The following is a 17,839-nucleotide window of genomic DNA, read 5'->3' as shown; positions in this document are numbered from 1 at the left end:
CATGGCCCGCAGGTAGGAGCCAAACCCAAAAAGTAGTCAACATAATGGTCTTCTGCTGACATGTGTTTTAGTAGTTAAATTCCTGGACTGTCATTGATCATTAAAAGTGCTGTCATATGGGTGGAAATGGGGTAAATATTACATTTTATTAATATCAACAGAACTGAATTAAATGAGACCTGTGTGTGGTGTAGTCTTGCCTTAATCTTTGTATTCATGCTTGTCAGTGTGCAAGAAGCTATTTGCATATATTTGCATGTATATGCAACCACACTTAAGTTGCAGCCCTCAGCATATGCTTGCGAGTATCCATGTAGCCCCCAGAGCTTCCAAAGTTGAGTAGCCTTGGGCTAGATGGACCTTTGGTCTGACCCAGTATGGCCATTCTTATGTGCAAATCTAGTGAAGTTCCCTCTTACTAGAGGTAAGTCAACATCAACTCATGATCAGTGTCATAAAAACTGCTCATAGACCTAAACAATCCCCAGTATTTATACCTAGGGGCTGGGTCTCAGATGTCAGCTGCATTCTCTTTCACTATAGTTATAGTGAAACTATAAGAATTCACACCAGTTGAGGATTTGCCCCATTTTCCATTACCAGGAGGCACTCTTGGACAATAGACATCCTTCCAGTCTATCTTCCAAAATCAAGTATCCTGATAGTGAGAGCTGGAAAGCTATGAGCATGAAAAGAAAGGAACAGTTAATGCATGTAGATTAGATATTCTAACAAAATGTTCTTATCCTTGTTATCTTTATCTTACCAAATTCCTAAACTATTTTCATAAAGCCATCACACTGCAGCTGCATCAGAAGCTGCATATAGGCACTGAGGTCTTTTATTTTCAAAGAATGCATTCATGAGATAAACAGGTAAAGCCTTACACTGGCTTTGTGGAACAATGGATGCCTCATGGCAACCACTCTGTGCAGACAAAGGCACAGCTTTGGTTCAAATAATCAAACTTTTACCATCAGATCAAAGAAAAAAAGACACCTGACAAAGGCATTTGCCAGACTGTGTGCAGAGTTTTATTTTAAAACTTAATTGAATAAATGCTTACTGTAGTGCATTTAGTGTTCTGGAAAGGCAACAGTTGGACAGCTCAGGGGAGCTCGGACATGGAATGCAACAGAAAGAGCATGTGGTACACAGTCTGACAGCTGGAAGAAGGAGTCTAGGGAAAAAGCTATGGATGAACCAAACAAGTGAGCTGCAACTGCCAGTAGGGCACCAGCAGCAGTGAGCAGGAGACATGAGGCATCTCTAACTTTGGATGACAGGAAGACAACACTGAGGGGGCCTCCCATTAGGACCACAGGTAACAGAAATGAACTCTGGCCAGTGGGACTGGAGAATCAGCCTTTAGTTATCTTGCCTAGAAGAGGTGCATGAGGTGTAACTCCGGAGGAGCCATATGGGGCAGACTGTGTACCCCTCTAATGAACTGCCCTACAGGGGTTAGTTAGGAACCACTATGTAACCATTCACTCTTATATATGGGCAGTGTGTGTGTGTGTGTGTGTGTGTGTGTGTGTGTGTGTGTATGCTCACTGTTCCCACCATCAATCCCAGTAAACAATCTTTTGTTGCTTATTCAAAGTCGGGTGTGTGTTTAATAGGAACTCATCGTAGATTTTTAAAGCCATAAACGACCACCCACTAAATGATCACCCAGTTTGACTGCCTACATAACACAGGCTATGGAATTTCACTCTGTGAAGCCTCTATCAAGCCAATACCTTCAAGTTGATCTCTTAAAGGCACCATCATTACAAGGCAGAGTGAATGTGCCCATGAGTTCTCTGATGGCTGCTGAATTAGAATCATGACTGACAGTCCCATCCACAGGTAGGGCACAAACCTTGCACTAGGAGTGCTCTGAATCCAAGCAGCAAATTCTTTCCTCCTTTGATGTCTTTACGCTAGAGCATATCTGTTGCCATTAGAAAGACACCCAGTCTTATGGATAATCCATTTGTGCCTGGTAATTTGGAACAATGGTCAATTACCATCACAGTTATGGCTTATATTTGGTTTGAATTTGTCTAGCTTTGGCTACCAGCCTGTGAACATTATACCTTTTTCTTCTAGATGAGAAAAACCCTGTCATGCCAGAAATCTTTTCCCGGACAAGTACTTCAAGACTGTAACCATCTAGGTCTGTTGAATGTTGTGCTTGCAATAGCTGCAATATTTGCTTTCAAGCTCATGGCAAAAAGGAATATTTCAAAGGAACTGGTACAATCCCACACTCAGAGTAACACCATGTGGAGTTCAATGCCAGGTGCACTAAACACCATCTGAGTCAATGGATGTTAGGGTATGTCTACACTACCCTCCTAGTTCGAACTAGGAGGGTAATGTAGGCATACCCTTAGCTATTAAAAGGAGAGTTTATGTCATTGCAGTTAGAGAATGAATTTTCTAACCTGGAACACATAGCAGGAAACAGGGACAAATGTGTTGTAATGTATATCTTTCTCATTGCCTATTTGACACTGATACATTTTATGCAATACTCGTTTATTTTCTTTCTTATTTTTTCAGTAGCATTTTAATGCATGGTTCTGTGCAATATGTATTTTGTGGTTATATAGTTAATGTTAATTATGTTTAACACATTGGATTTCATCACTCTAAGATTACAGATTTAACATTGTAATGTAGATTTTATCTAGACACAAGATAATTCTACTGATGTAAAATTCTTGTTGCACACATTTATAGCAGAGATCAGCCCAACCCATGACATTTAGATTTGGATCTAGATTAAAAACCTCCCCAAAGTTTGAAGGTCTTCAGGTTTTGAGTCAGCCCCCTTTTTGGTTTATAGGAATGAATAAGAAAGAAATAATTGATAACCATCACTACCACATATTCTGCTCCTATAATGTACATGCCTACTGGTATGAATTTTTTTTAAGTAAAGCCAAATGTACAGAAAATAACTCAGTGTATTCAAAAACACACCCTCATTATTAAGTTTGTTTCAAGGGCACACACAGCAGTGCAACTGTCTATTAAGAAGTAAAATAACCACTCACTTTGCATAAAAGTATAGTAGTTTTTGAACTTGGTTTGAGGTTTTTATTCAGTTCTTTTTAAAATTCAACCTACATAAGTATTCCTTTTATTTTTAACCCCTGAGTGGTTTCCTTAACATAAATAGAGTTTTGTTTAGTTTCTAAGAAGTCAGCAGATCTTCTAGAATGTCTTATCACCTGGATATTATGGAATGAGATTTCTGGCAGACCTAACCACCTTTAGGTAGTGCAGATTCCTGGTATGACTGTTGAGGCTGGGACTTAGTCAAAATCCATAACCATCAATGGTTTGGCTTCAGAGACTGTGTGAGCGCTATCTTCATGTATATGGACATGAGTGTACATCGCTGCATTTCACTGTAAAATTCTCAAAATATGATTTTTTCCTACAAATCGATTAAAAAATTGTTTGCAGAATTGAAACACTTCAGCCATTATAAATCTAATGGATCCTAGCATCTGTCAGCACATGAAGATCTTGGCCTAATGCCTCAGCTAAGCATTGTAACAATTCAGGTGAAAGCTACTGGCACTATCGCTCCTTTGGCAAACTGCTAAAAAAGGAGCAAATGCTTAAGCATAAACACAGCAGTTTATTTAGAAAAACACTTTGCTCATTTTCAGTGCTCTGTCATCCCTTAATGGCAGCAGTAGTATGCAGTACAACCTAAGGACTCTTGTAAATTTCAGCTTGCTTGCTTGCAGAGCCTTGCTTTTGAGCTGGTTTCAGTCAAGAACACTGTTTCTAGTAGTGTGTCTATGATCAGGCCCTAAATATTAATGATTCAGGACCAAATGCTGATTTTCCTTATGAGGTACATTTGAAGTTGGTTCTGAACTAGAACCCGAGATGTGCTCAAACTCTGGAAAAAATGAGTTTAGTTTCAGCGCCAAATTTCAAAGCACAAGCATGTCCCTCTATTCAGCTAGAACTAGAAATACAGATCTGTTTATCCCTGGGCTCAGAGGAAATTCAAATACACCTTTGAACTTTATGGCTTAGTCCCTGTTCTAATTTTATTATAAATGTTTGCACCATACTCCAAGCAGCGTCCACCCACATGTACCTGTTACCCTCTTTCATAACACACACATGGAGGGCAGACTGGGGGCATTCAACAACTAGTGTGCCTAAATATATTAAAAAATTAGAATTAAGGATGACTGAACATAGGCAGTTTTGCCAAACTACAACAGAGCAATATTCTAAAATAAACACAAACTTGTTTTGGTTTGGTTTGTACTATAAAAGAGCATGTGGAGTTTTCAGTGGGATCAGGGAGGGTAGTCACAGCAGGAAATCTAGTTTTCCTGGAAAACTTGTCCCTGTGTCTGCTCTGAACATTACATGCTTTTTAATGTCAGCAAAGCTATTTGGTGGGATGATGTAACGTATAAATCTGGGACAAGATAGTTTAGTAGAGCAAAAGTGGATATGTCAAGATGAAAGTGGCAAAACTGTTTATTCAGGTGATCACTAAAACATTTGGAACTTGCACTGTAAAGTTAGAACTGACAGATGGACTCAGTTGGGGAGGAGGGAGTGAGCATATCTGGTGTTTCAGTGTCAATTACTTTCAGCTTGACGCGATGAGCTTGGTTTCCACACCTATTCCCTATTGACATCTCCTACAACTGTGAGTGCTCATGGTAAGTGTTGCTTAACAATTGAAAAACAATGCACAGCCTAAAATATCCGATAGGACAGATAGTATCATCCCTTCTAGTTTATCTTTTCCCATATTTTCAAAACAAGGTATAACAGAATCCTTATTTGCAGAATTTGTCTCCTATGCATATAAGTTTCTGGATCTCGGCTTCTCTGAAGGTTGGAAGATTTTCCTGGAGTTTTGAGGAAACCCACTGTCCTCTTTGAAATTCTCTCTATCTCTGCCAATCCATCACTTTATTGATCCAGGAATTACTTATATCCATGGAGAAAAGTGTCTTATACAGTACTCACACCAAAATTCCTGAAGATTTGAGAAAAGGAGCTGTGTCTATTACTTGTGGATATGCATAAAACAGGGACTACAATAGAGTTTGAATTTTTGTATACATTGTATAGTATTGTGCATTAGTTTGAAGACTTGCTTTGCATGGAGCTGTTGGGAAGTCTTCCTTTTGAGGATGGTTTCATGATGCACTGGGATAAAAATCTAACAGTGAAAGTTCTCATGCTGAGCAAATATGAATCTATCACTGGGATCTAAAGGATCACACCATCCATAACTAAAGTGCAGATACCTCTGAGATGAAGTATATTAAACATTTACCAGTTGACAGAATCCCGTACAGCACAGGCCAGAGAGTGAAAAATGTCTTATCCAAATAAAATTGCAAGGAGAATGAAGGCAGGAAAAATGCAGTTACTGGATTAGTATTTAGCCTGCGCCTCTGATTCCACATGCCTTCCAAAATCAAGTCTTCAGATAAAGATGGAAAATTATATTTCTGTCCTCATTCTTAGCTTTCATCCAATCCCTTCCTAACAATATACTGACACTTGATTGTCACAACTCAAATCAAAAGCGTGTAGTCATTGACTCATCAGTTTTTAGCTAGTTTATGAATAAAATATTTCAGAATCTGAAAAATCAAGTACTGTAATAGGAATTTGTGTAGTCAAGCATCTAATTCATGGATAAAGGACCGTATTCTACCACTGTTACAATACTGATATCAGATTGCCCACTGAATAAAGTCCTCCCCCAGCCCTACCTTTACTCACTGCCCATGCTGGAGCTTTAGTGAGCATGTCTACGGAGAGTTTTAAAACCTGCAGCAGCAAGTTTCAGAACCCAATGTAGAAGTTGTAGCTCAGGCTCCAAAGTCCACCCCCACCATGGGCTTCAGAGCTTGAGCTCCCATTGGAGACCAAACACCTACACAGATGATTTGTGTGTATAATCCTGAGTCTGCATACCCAAAGCTTTGAGTTTGGATTGAATAAGTTCTAGGATATTAAATGGCATATAGTCTAGTATCGATCTTGCATGGCCTTTTCTCTTCAAAGCGGTTGGAATTCTTCACTAAATGTTCACTGCTCACTAAAGCAGTTGGAATCATTAAGTTTTACACTTACTGTCATGATCATGAGAAATGGCCAACAGCCTGGGGACTAAGGGATTAACTAGGTCTCTTACCTAAGCCAGGTGGAGTCCGCCAATAAAAATGAAGATAGGGATTTCAAACAGGGACAAAGGAATTTTGGGGTTCCCCCCCTTTGTCCCTGGGCAGTTTCTCTCCAGCTACTGAGGGGGACAGACATCATGTCTATCTCCAAGAAAAGACTCTTCACTATCCGTAAATAGGGCAAAGTTTAGATAAATCCGTTTTATTGTTTTATGGTTTAGGAATGGGTATCTGATGTCTGTGCATTTAAAAATGGGTTTTCCCTCTCTTTTGCAAATAAGTTTTGGCCCATGGTGGAATCCCCCCATGAGTACATTAATTGATGACTTTTCCATCTAGTCATTATGCTTGTAACAGAAATATTGTGGTGATAATAAAAGTTCTCTCCTTTTTTATTAACCTGGTATTGGTTAATTTTTGTTTCCTGGTTTTTACTTTATGGCTGAGATTTCCCAAGTAGTCTCTCCCTCGTTTCTTTATTATTACTTGGATTAGGCTATAAAGATACTTAAGTATTCTGAAGACCTGGCTTGCCCTTCATGTAAAGACTAGGTGGCTGCTTTTCAACCAATGTAGAAAGGATTAGAAATCCCTCTTTCCATTACCATTCCAGGTCACTTCCATCATTAGAGGAATAACAGAATGCATTTTATTCTGCCCTATGATACTTGCAAAGTTCCTCCAGTAAAAAGTGTGACACATATTCTTGAATGGGCAGAATCTGACTGGATCTTGTGAAGGCATGCAGGGACAGGATGAGGCTTGCACAAAGATTCCCTCCATTTGTAGGCTTCATCAGGGCCAATCAAAGTAGCAGTCCCTGTGAGCAGGGACTGCTCTGCCTTTGCACCCTGTAAGGAGCAAATCACCTGGAAATGGGTGAAGAGATGACAGGACTAACCTTTAATGTCAGGGAGCAACCTATGACATTCTAATTGATGACATGTCACAAGCACCTGCCATGTACACTGAACAGCAATAGAAGAGATTGCCTCCTGAGAAACCATCTGTCACGGGCTGACTTTCCTGCCCTCTCTGGAGGGCAGGGGTAGGACCCTGAGTCTCTATATAAAGTCACTTTAACACAGGGCCCACCAGCTCGAATCTTGATGCAAAGTCACCGGGCAGCCCTTGTAGGCAGGGCCCGCTGTCTGGAGTGTCTATGCACAGTCAGTGATCGTCTCTTTAATACAGGGTCCACTGGCCTGAGTCTCTAGATTCACTGGTCGGCCCGTTAAGGCAGGGCCTATTGGCCCCCTGGCCGGAATCTTTACACCAAGCTGGTGTTTGGTCCTTTAATGCGGGGCTCACCAGCTCAAGTCTTTATATCCCAACACTGGTTGGTCCTTTAAGGCAGGACTGAAAGGCCTGAGACAGCAAGTTGCTTTGGAGGGGGAACGGGTGGTGACCCCACTGATAGGGGGCCCTGGGCCCTCCCTATTCCACCAGGTCCTGGTCCAGTGCCCTGTGAGTGGCAGGATGGCCACCACTTCCTTGGCAGGGAATCCGTCCGAAACTCACCGAGGTTCCCGGGGCAGGAGAGGCTGGTTCTGCACCCTCCCTGAGCCACTTCCTACCTGGTCCAATGGGGTACCTTCCCACATTCTCACAGGGTCCTCTAATTCCCCAGGGGCTGTTCCTTCCACGTAGTGAGAGTTGGGATGTCTCCACTGTTACCAAGAGGCTCTGCTGTCTCCCCTCCAGGTGTCTGGCTGTTGCTGGTCAGGAGCTCCTCTCTGAGATCCTTCTCCTCTGGCAGTCAGCCCAGACTAAGCTTCCCCACAGGCTTTTATAGCTGGGCTACAAACTGAGCATGCCCAGCACAGTTGTGCAGGGCAGGGCTCTTTTAGGGAGGGTAATCTGGCTAAACTCTGTGAGTTCAGTGCGGGGCTGCCTCGCCCCGTTACACCCTCTCTTTGTGCACTTTCCCTCTCTTTGTGTACTTGGGCAAAGCAGCTTCCCAAGGCTCCTGCCCCTACACAAGGCTCTATGCAAACAGCACAATCCTGCCTACATGGTTTAACTACAGTGGGTACTTCTAAGCTTTCTGCTGAAGGCAACCATCTTGCTAAAAAGTGTGCCTGTTGTTTGGCTGACAACATGAAAGACCATCATAAATGGCTGGGAAACCAGTCTGTATCCTGCTTTGCTTGTTTACCAATCAGCAGAATAATATTTAGCATTTAAATATGAAACACGTTGTTTAATCATTGAATATTAGAGATGGATATTAGCATCAAACACTTCTAGAGTTTGTTATGCTCTATAGATGTTCTCAACCATGAAAACATTCTGGCACTGCATTAAGCGAAACAGGGGAAGCACTCTTCAATGAGCATTTGCTAGCACATACGTGTACATTTGATACATCACACAATACCATATTGACTGCCAAGTGATGCACATTCCAATATATAGGTTTGTACTCACCGAGGAAGACAACTCCTGCTTTCTCCTCTGTAGGCTATTCACCTCAATGAACAGCACTGGCTTTTTGCTCCATATGCTGAGCTTTTCAGCAAGGCCTGTCTTCATGCTTCAGTACCTATGTTTAAATCCAATAATTAGTGGCAAGAGATAAGGATATTAGACATCCCCTGAAGGATATTGTTAAAAATACCTGCCATTTTGCACAATCTAGTGAATTCTGAAGGTAAGAAATATAAGGTAGACATTTTTTAATAGTATCTAAATCTGTGTTCTTGATTTTAATATATTTATTCTTTAACAGAAAAAAAACAACAAATGGTCTGGTAGCACTTTATAGACTAACAAAACATGTAGATGTTATCATGAGCTTTCGTGGGCACAGCCCACTTCTTCAGATGTGCTCATGGAAGCTCATGATACCATCTACATATTTTGTTAGTCTATAAAGTGCTACCAGACCATTTGTTGTATTTTTCTGTAACAGACTAACTCGGCTACCCCCTGAAGCTCCTATTCTTTAACAGTTTGCAGACACAACATGGGAAGAAAGAAAAAGAAACAAAAAACCCAGAGGCTTTGCTCAGTATTGGCCAGTTTTTGACACCTTTACACCTGATAAATCAACAAGCCAAATTGCAAACAGTTGCTCAGAATCGCTCTGTTGTGAGTAAGAGTTCCACAATATAGCCCAATAGGGCTACTCATGCAGTATGGTGCTTCTCAACATATACAATATTCTTCAATCCACTAAAAGAGTATTACATAATATAAGCAAATCACAGGCAAAAGAAGTTTGTTTTAAGTGTGGGAGTGGGGGATAAAGAGCTAAGTTGTGCCTCATCTTCTGCATGTCTGCAGTGTTGGGAGAGTGAGAGAGATCTTGAAATCATTGTGAATAGTTCTCTGAAAACATCCACTCAGTGTGCAGCAGTAGTCAAAAAAGGAAATAGAATGTTAGGAATTATTAAAAAAGGGATAGACAATAAGACAGAGACTTATTGCATCTATATAAATCCATGGTACACCCACATATTGAATACTGCATACAGATGTGGTCACCTCCTCTCAAAAAAGATAAATTGGCACTGGAAAAGGTTCAGAAAAGAGAAACAAAAATGATTAGGGGTTTGGAACGGGTGCCATATAAAGAGCGATTAAAAAGACTGGGACTTGTCAGCTTACAAAAGAGGAGACTAAGTGGGAATATATATATATTTATATATAAAATCATGACAGGTATGGAGAAAGTGAATAAGGAAAAGTTATATATTTGTTCTCATAACATAAGAACTAGGGGTCAAATGAAATTAATAGGTAGCAAGTTTAAAACAAAACAAAAAAAAGGAAGTTTTTCTTCACTCAGTGCACAGTCAGCCTGCGGAACTCCTTGTCAGAGGGTCCTGTGAAGACCAGGACTTTAACAAGGTTCAAAAAAGAACTAGATAAATTCAAGGGGATTAGGTCCATCAATACTTATTAGCCAGAATGGTTAGGAATGGAGTCCCTAGACTCTGTTTCTGTTCATTCCCTCTGGGGCATCTGGCATTGGCCACTGTCAGAAGACAGGATATGGGACTAGATGGGCCTTTGATCTGACTCAGTATGGCCATTCTTACGTTCTTATGAGTGAACAAAGAACCAATCAATCTTTGGTTCTTAAATGGCCCTCATAATTATTGTCAGAGCTTGACAAATCATGTAATCTACTCGCCCGTGGCAAGTAGATTACAAGCCGGCATAGTCGGCGCCACGCGATCTGCACATGCGTCGCGCGATCTGCGCATGCGCAGCTCGCAGAACCATGTGGCTCGCCGCCGCTTGGCGAGCCCTAATTATTGTATCTGAACATCTCATTGTCTTCCCATATCAATGTGAGGTAAGGATATACTATTATCCCCATTCTGCAGATGGGAAATGGATGCACAGAGAGATATGGATCCAGAACCTGAAAGGTATTTTGGAACCCAACATCACATTAATTTAGTTGAAATCAATGGGAGTCAGTTGACTAAATTCCTTTGAGTGTTTGGGACCAATGGAAATCTGTGGCAGAGCAAAGAATTAGTCCCAAGCTGTAGCCAGACAGGAACCCCCTGCCACATCCATCTTGCTTGCCCCTCTAAGATGCCTCAGAAGCACACAGGACACAGAGAGCAATAAAATCAGCATAGTCTTTGATGCCTTGACAGAAGGCCCGGATATGCTAGCTCATCGTGACCCTGGACAACTAAACATAGATAAGAGGGGGACCAAGCTAACTGTTGACCAAGAGGCTGCAGAAACTGCCCTTGGCTAGCACTGATATTGATACAATCACACAACCGTCCCAGGAGAGGAATCTCCCGCTGAGTAAAGAATGTCCAGTACTCCCAATTTAGTTATCGCTCTCTTACAATGTAAATTACATTGAAACTCCCTTGTAAGAACTGGCATCACAAAGACGAACCAGCACAATTTGGCACCGTATATAAGAAAGAGAATACATGACCCCATGGATATAAAGATGGGCTCAGCAGCACACTCACTCTAAGCATCAATCTACCATCTACCTACTGGTCGGGTTATGTGAATGTCTCCCGAGGTCCGCATGGAGACGCCCAGCCTTGTATTCGTCTTTCCAAGGAATTGAGTGACCGATCCTGGCCTGACACACTGGAATCAAAAGACGCAGAAGGGGGTAAAAATTACACCTGTATGTGTCCTTTTGTCTTAGTGTATGCATAGAATTATCTATAAAGACTAAGCTGTCACTTGGTACCATTATTTTATTTTTATCTTCCTTTCCTTGTAACCATTTTTAAGACCTGTATTTGCTAGCAGTTAAGAAGTAGAACAATAGCCACTGTAACCGTATGCTTTATAAGTCTCTTTAATAAATCTGTAACTGTTTAAGCTTTAACCTGACTTCTTCTGTTGCTGTAACAGAACCAGACACAATTAAAAGAACTGGCCAGTCAGGGGTAGACGCAGCAAGAGCTGGGCATTGGGGCCCTGCCGCCTCCACGGAGCAGACCCTTGCGGCACCCGTCAGCCTCCCCTGGCTGCCCGCTGCAAAGGGACCCAGTCCTTGCAGCGAAAGACTCGGGTGTAATAAGCTCTCCCTGCGAACCCTTAGGGCACTTGTCAGCCTCCCCTGGCTGCCCGCTGCGAAGAGACCCTGTCCTAGCAGTTGAAGGCTCGGGTGTTTAATAGGGCTCACATATCACACACACTACCCCGGCCATCAGCTGACACAAGCTAACACACTAATTGCTGGACCATCCTTACCGCTCTCTGAGTTGTCTGTTTAAGGACCAGGAGAAATGGGTCTGTTATTTACATACTCTCTTGGGGGAACATAATGCCCTAAAGGAGAAGAGAGAATTGGAGTAAAAGTGTTCGTATTACTTGTTCCATTCTATACCAGCTCCCATGGCCTGACTCCCATACAGGTATATGCTACACACTTTAAGGCTGTGTCTACATTGGCACCCTTTTCTGGAAAAGGGATGCTAATGAGACCAGTCGGAATTGCAAATGCCACGGGGGATTTAAATATCAAGGAGACCAGGGAGACACGGAGCAGCTTTTCTTGCCCCGGAGTACACAGGCGGCGGGACCACAAGGTCCCGCAGTCCGTGTCCTCCGGGGCGAGAAAAGCCCCGTTCGTACCTGCAAGTCGGGGACTGCCTGTATGTTTATACCCGGCGTATAAGACGACCCCCGATTTTTGGGGGATGTTTTTTAGTAAAAAAAGTCGTCTTATACGCCGGAAAATACGGTATACTGTCAGTTTCTGAATTTACAGTAAAAACAATGAGGAGTCCTGTGGCCCTAGTCTTTAAGGGTACGTCTACACTACAGCGCTAATTCGAACTAAGCTAATTCGAACTAGCGCATCTAGAACTAAAAACTAGTTCGAATTAGCGTTTTGCTAATTCGAACTAGCGCGTCCACACTGATTGGACGCAGGGGGGCATTTAAGGGAAGTTGAAACCAGTTCTGGCAGGGCATCAGGTCAGTAGTTGCTTTGTGTGGCTGCTGTCTGAGGCTATCTGAGGCTCGAGCTTAAAGGGACCCCCCTGGACAGCAGGTTCTCAGCTTTTCCTGCTTGCTTGCCAACCTCGCCGAGGGACAGCAAAGCGTTGGTCTCTGTGCCCGTCTGTGTCGGTGCTTCCCTTCGGGGGGGCCGCCGCAGGTGGCAACATGGAGCCACAGCTCGCCCTGCACCTTCTGGTGCACGTTCTGGACTTGCTGCTGCAAGCCTGCCAGCAATGGCTCGAGGCTGCCTGGCACCACCTGGGGAACGTCAGCCCCCTGCCTCTCCGCCTGGCCGCCCTGGGGGCCGTGGAGGAGCCGCGGCGGCGCCCCGGCACCGGCGGGCCCCGCCGCGTCTGGCGTCTGGACACCAGCACCGACTGGTGGGACCGCATCGTCCTGGAGCGCTGGGAGGACCGACAGTGGACCCAGAACTTCAGGATGAGGAGGGACACCTTCCTGGAGCTCTGCGAGTGGCTCGCCCCTGCCCTGTGCAGAAGGGACACTCGCATGAGACCCGCCATCCCCCTCCAGAAGCGGGTGGCCATCGCCCTCTGGAAGCTCTCCACGCCGGACAGCTACCGATCCGTCGGGAACCAGTTCGGCGTGGGGAAATCCACTGTCGGAGCGGTGCTCATGCAGGTACGGCACTCCTCGGCCACCGAGCCAGGGGGGAGGGGGGCTGCGAGGAGGGGATGGGCCGCCCCAGGGACAAAGGGGGGCGGGAGGAGGCGAAAGCGCCCCACACCGGAGGGGTCGGGCTGTCCCGGCCGTACTACACGCTTCCAGGGGGGTTGCTTCCGGGAGTGGGGCTCAGGGCACTGCCAGGGCATGCACGCTCCCAGCCACCCGGGCACCGCACTGATTGGCGCATTGCTGTGTCTCTCTCCGCAGGTGGTCAAGGCCATCAACCGGGTGCTGCTCCGCAGGGTGGTCCGCCTCGCCGACCCGGACGCCGTCATCCCACTGCAGCCCTGGCTCATGAAGCCCTACACGGGGCACCTCAATCCCTCCCGCCAGGCCTTCAATGCCAGGCTGACCAGGGCCCGCATCGTGGTGGAGGGGGCCTTCGGGCGACTGAAAGCCCACTTTCGATGCCTCCTCACCCGTCTGGACCTGGCCGAGCACAACATCCCTCCCGTGGTGGCGGCATGTTGTGTGCTCCACAATTTGTGTGAGCGGAAGTGGGAGGCTTTCCTGCCAGCCTGGATGGCTGAGGCTGACCGCATGGCTGGACACTACGGTCAGCCCCGCACCGTCGCCATCTGGGAAGCCCAGCGGGGGGCCGTCCGGATCTGGGAAGCCCTGCGGGAGAGCTTCCTGGTGGAGGAGGAGGAGGACTGACCTCTCCCTGCATGCCCCACTGGGGCCTTCTTCCACCCTACCCCCCTTCCCCTTTCCCCTCCCTATCTACTGTAAAATAAAGACACCTGTTTTTGAAACAAAAACGTCTGTTTATTTAACATAACTGGGTGTGGGAAGGGAGGAATGAGGGTTGGAGAGGGGAGGGGGAAACCTGGGACGAGGGAGCTGGAAGGGAAGGGAAGGGAGGAAGGGAAAGGAAAGCTCAGGGGTGGGAGTCTGGCTGCCTCTCCCGTCTCGCCACACTGCGGGTCCGGGGGCGTCGGTGGGAAATGGTTGTGGAGGGGGGGGGGCAGGAGGGACAGGGGGTGTGGAGGAAGCAGGAGCGGAAGCAGGAGCGGGAGCAGGAGGAGCAGGGGAAGCAGGGGGAGCAGCAGGAGGAGGAAATGGGAAGCGGTCGAGCAGGCTCTGGAGGTGGCCTCGCAGGGCACGGCCCTGCTCCTCCAGGGCCTCCAGACTCCTCCGGCGCAGCCTCAGGTCCTCCTGGACCCAGTGGTCCTGGAGACGGAGCTGTTGATCCAGGAACCAGAGGTGCTGCCTCTGGTACTCCTCCTGGTTCCTGGCTCTCCTGCTTGCCCGGGCGCGGGCGGCTGCTGCAGGCGGGGTGGTGTGCCCTGCAGTCCCAGGTGCTGCGGCTGTGGTGCAACAAGACCAGTGGTCAATTACCCCAGGGGCCCAGGTGTGTGAAACCCAGCTCCCCTCTGCAAGGCCAGGGCCCCTGCAGGATCCCCAGGTGCTGCTCCTTGGTGGGCAAGGCCCAGGCGCACGGTTCCGGGGCTCCCTCTCGCCCCAGCCCCCCATACACATAAGGGGAACACGAGGGTACTCACAGGTGGACGCCTCCCCGGCCTCAGACGACACAGGCGAGCGGCTCTGTGGCGTGCCTCGGGGGTCCCGGGTCCCAGGCAGGCTGGTGGCAGGCTCCTGGCTCTCAGAGCCCTCTTCCTCTTCCTCCGTCCCCAGGAGCGGTCCCTCTGCCCCGGGGTCAATCACGTCCCGGGGGGCAGGGTCGACATGAGCCCCCAGGAGGCGGTCCAGGGCGTGGAAGTGGGGGCAGGCCTCCGGGTCGGCCCCTGGCTGGCAGGCCCAGGAGTAGGACTGCCGCAAGTCCTTAATTTTGCAGCGGACCTGCTCCCGGCTGCGCTGGTGGCCCCTGGCGGCCAGGCTGGCAGCCATGCGGCCAGGCTGGCAGCCATGCGGCCGTAGACGGCCGCGTTCCTGTGACTAGTGCGGAGATCGTGGACATTGGAGGCTTCCCCCCAAACCTCGATGAGGTCCACGATCTCCGCACTTGACCAGGCGGGTGCCCGCCTTTTGCGCCCCCTGGCAGGCTCCTGGGAGTCGCCAGGCTGGTCCTGGGGAGCAGTGGAGGGCTGGGAGCCCTCGGATGGCTGGCTCATGTTGTGGCAGGTGCAGGGTCTGCTGGCACGGGTGCTTGCAGCCTTACAACTGGCACAAAGTGAGTAGCCAGCCCGTGGCCCTTTAAGGGCTCCGGGGCCGGGAGGGAGGCAATAGAGTTTCCCTGGTGTTGGCCAGAGTGGCCACCAGGGAAACCTGGGAAGCCTTAGCCTCCCACTAGTTTGAATTAAGGGTCTACACAGCCCTTAATTTGAACTAGCTAGTTCGAACTAGGCTTAATCCTCGTAAAATGAGGTTTACCTAGTTCGAACTAAGCGCTCCGTTAGTTCGAATTAAGTTCGAACTAACGGAGCGCTAGTGTAGCGCCTAGGAAAGTTAGTTCGAACTAACGTCCATTAGTTCGAACTAACTTTGTAGTGTAGACATACTCTAAGGGACTACAGGACTCCTCATTTTTGGCAAAACTGAGTAACGTGGCTACCCCTCTGAATTTACTATGGTCATGCTAAATCTAACTGTGGTTGTTAAAATTTACTTTAAAATATTTTATTAGAGAGTTGCTGAAAATGATAAAATCACATATCTAAAAAATTATCTCCCCCTGCCCCTCCCGGCTGCCACTGGGCATTGGGGTATCAGTTTAATAGGGATAGGGCCCCATACATCCTAAGGAGGGCTGTGGTCAGAATGCATTCAGGTGCTTCCCCTGGGGTGATGAACATCTGTGCTATACCCATGAGAGGGCTTTGTCTTAAAGGTACAACTGAGTACTTTATGGAAAAGCCCATGATTTGTCTTTAGTATTATTTGGTCTAAGATGAAGCACAACACCAGCCTGAGAGTGAGATGAAATGAGTGAGTAGTCTAGCTTTCAGCATAGGAGGCTTGATTTATCTATCCCATTTTCTGGAAATATTAGGCTCTGCTCTCCTGGCCCTGCGGTGGTACTTGGCTAATACAGTGCTTGTAACACACAGTGCAACAGAAAAAAGGTCAAGTGTTTTAGAACACGCCACAACACTAAAAACGCTTCTAACTCATCTGGCCCAAGTTAACTTGGCCAGTGGCAGTTATCTGCTCTCACTAATGTCTTTCCAGATGGCCTAGAACACTCTCTTCCCAAAGCCAGGAGACGACTGTTTCACTGTGGAAGGTGGATACAACAGAAAGAGCCTAACCTGTTTCACTAAATGTTTCACTCAGCATTTAATTTTGGTTATGGTCCATTGACTCTGATGACAGAAAGGCAAAGGCAGTCAGCAATGACAAATGAGTATTTGGCAACAGTTTTTGGTAGGACATGCTTCTGGCGTGTTTGAGATGAACTACAAATGACTCAAGTCACGTCTACTATTGTTACATATTGTTCTTCTGCAACCAGTACAAAATATATCATTTATAGTAGCACAGTTAAAGTATATTTTGCTTGGATTTTTGGAAATAGAGAGAGAGAGGCTTGTGTGTATATGTGTGAAGCGCAGGGGATGTTTAATGTTAGTGATATAGAGAGCTATGAATAAAAATCAATGGAGATAAAGAGGTTTTAATGTTGCCTAGCTAGGAGAATGAACTCCATTAGAAGAAGAGGAAAGGACAATCCCTTTACCAGTTGGAACAGTATCTAACAACAGATAGTGGTAGTTCATGGGCAAGGTTTTTCATTAATTTAAATCAGCACAGTTTAGATGAAGTCAAGAGAACCACATTGGTTTATATCTGATGGTAATCTGTGGCCATATTCTTAACTATACAAAAATTTGATGTTTTTAACTATTGATGTTTGTTTTCCCCTAACCATGAAAAAAATAACTGAAAATGATAGACGTGAGGAGCTCCTTTGTTGTTTTGGGTTTTTTTGCAAACAATAAGAGTCTGGGGTTTTTTTTTTTTTTTGCAAACAATAAGAGACTGTAGGAAAAATGCATAATGCCTGGAGGATCTTCTCTTCCTCAGATTCCTGGCTCAGCTTCTGGAACAACAAAAGCTTTTGAAAGAGGAGCCTTCTCTAGTCGATCCTTTTATATTGTGTCCACTGCATGCATAGCTGTGATCAACAAGCTCATCTCTTGCACCTCATTACCAGATCCCTCTTACATGTTCAAATATCTGTTAAAAAAACACATACTATGCCTTGATATCTGTAATCTCACCAAAAGCCCCCTACCTTTTCCATGTTTAAGTCCTGATTTAAATCCTGCTGCTTCATACAGAAAGCACTGAAACAACTGCTGCTCTCGCAAGAAAGAAGAAAGTTACATAGTTGACAGAAGGATAAAGGGCCACTCACTCAAGAGGAATGAACAATGCAGCAATGCCCCTTTGTGGGCCATGATAATGTAGTGCTGAGTAATTAAGTAAATAAATGAATGACAGTATTGCATTTATTTGTTTCACTGAAACTCAGCTACAGTGGAGATACATGCCGGTGTTGTCATAATAGTGTATTGCTGGGAGGTAAAATGTCCTAGTCCCTTGTTTCCAGTGAA

General features: G+C 45.8%; 1 long non-coding RNA gene across 1 annotated transcript in view; it reads right to left on the bottom strand.

Annotated features, from left to right (window-relative positions):
* Positions 1–17,839, bottom strand: part of LOC149525366 (uncharacterized) — a 74,507-nt gene that overhangs the window by 28,496 nt on the left and 28,172 nt on the right. The window contains exons 2-3 of the long non-coding RNA XR_016348637.1: positions 11,169–11,267; positions 8,616–8,730 (exon numbers count right to left, since the gene is read on the bottom strand). This is a non-coding gene — a long non-coding RNA (uncharacterized LOC149525366). The remainder of the gene's footprint in view (positions 1–8,615; positions 8,731–11,168; positions 11,268–17,839) is intronic.

The sequence above is a fragment of the Pelodiscus sinensis genome, chromosome 2, assembly GCF_052426305.1.
Source record: "Pelodiscus sinensis isolate ZL-2025 chromosome 2, ASM5242630v1, whole genome shotgun sequence".
NCBI lineage: Eukaryota > Metazoa > Chordata > Testudines > Trionychidae > Pelodiscus > Pelodiscus sinensis.
The sequence above is the reverse complement of the archived record's forward strand: the minus strand, read 5'-3'. Positions and strand labels throughout refer to the sequence as shown.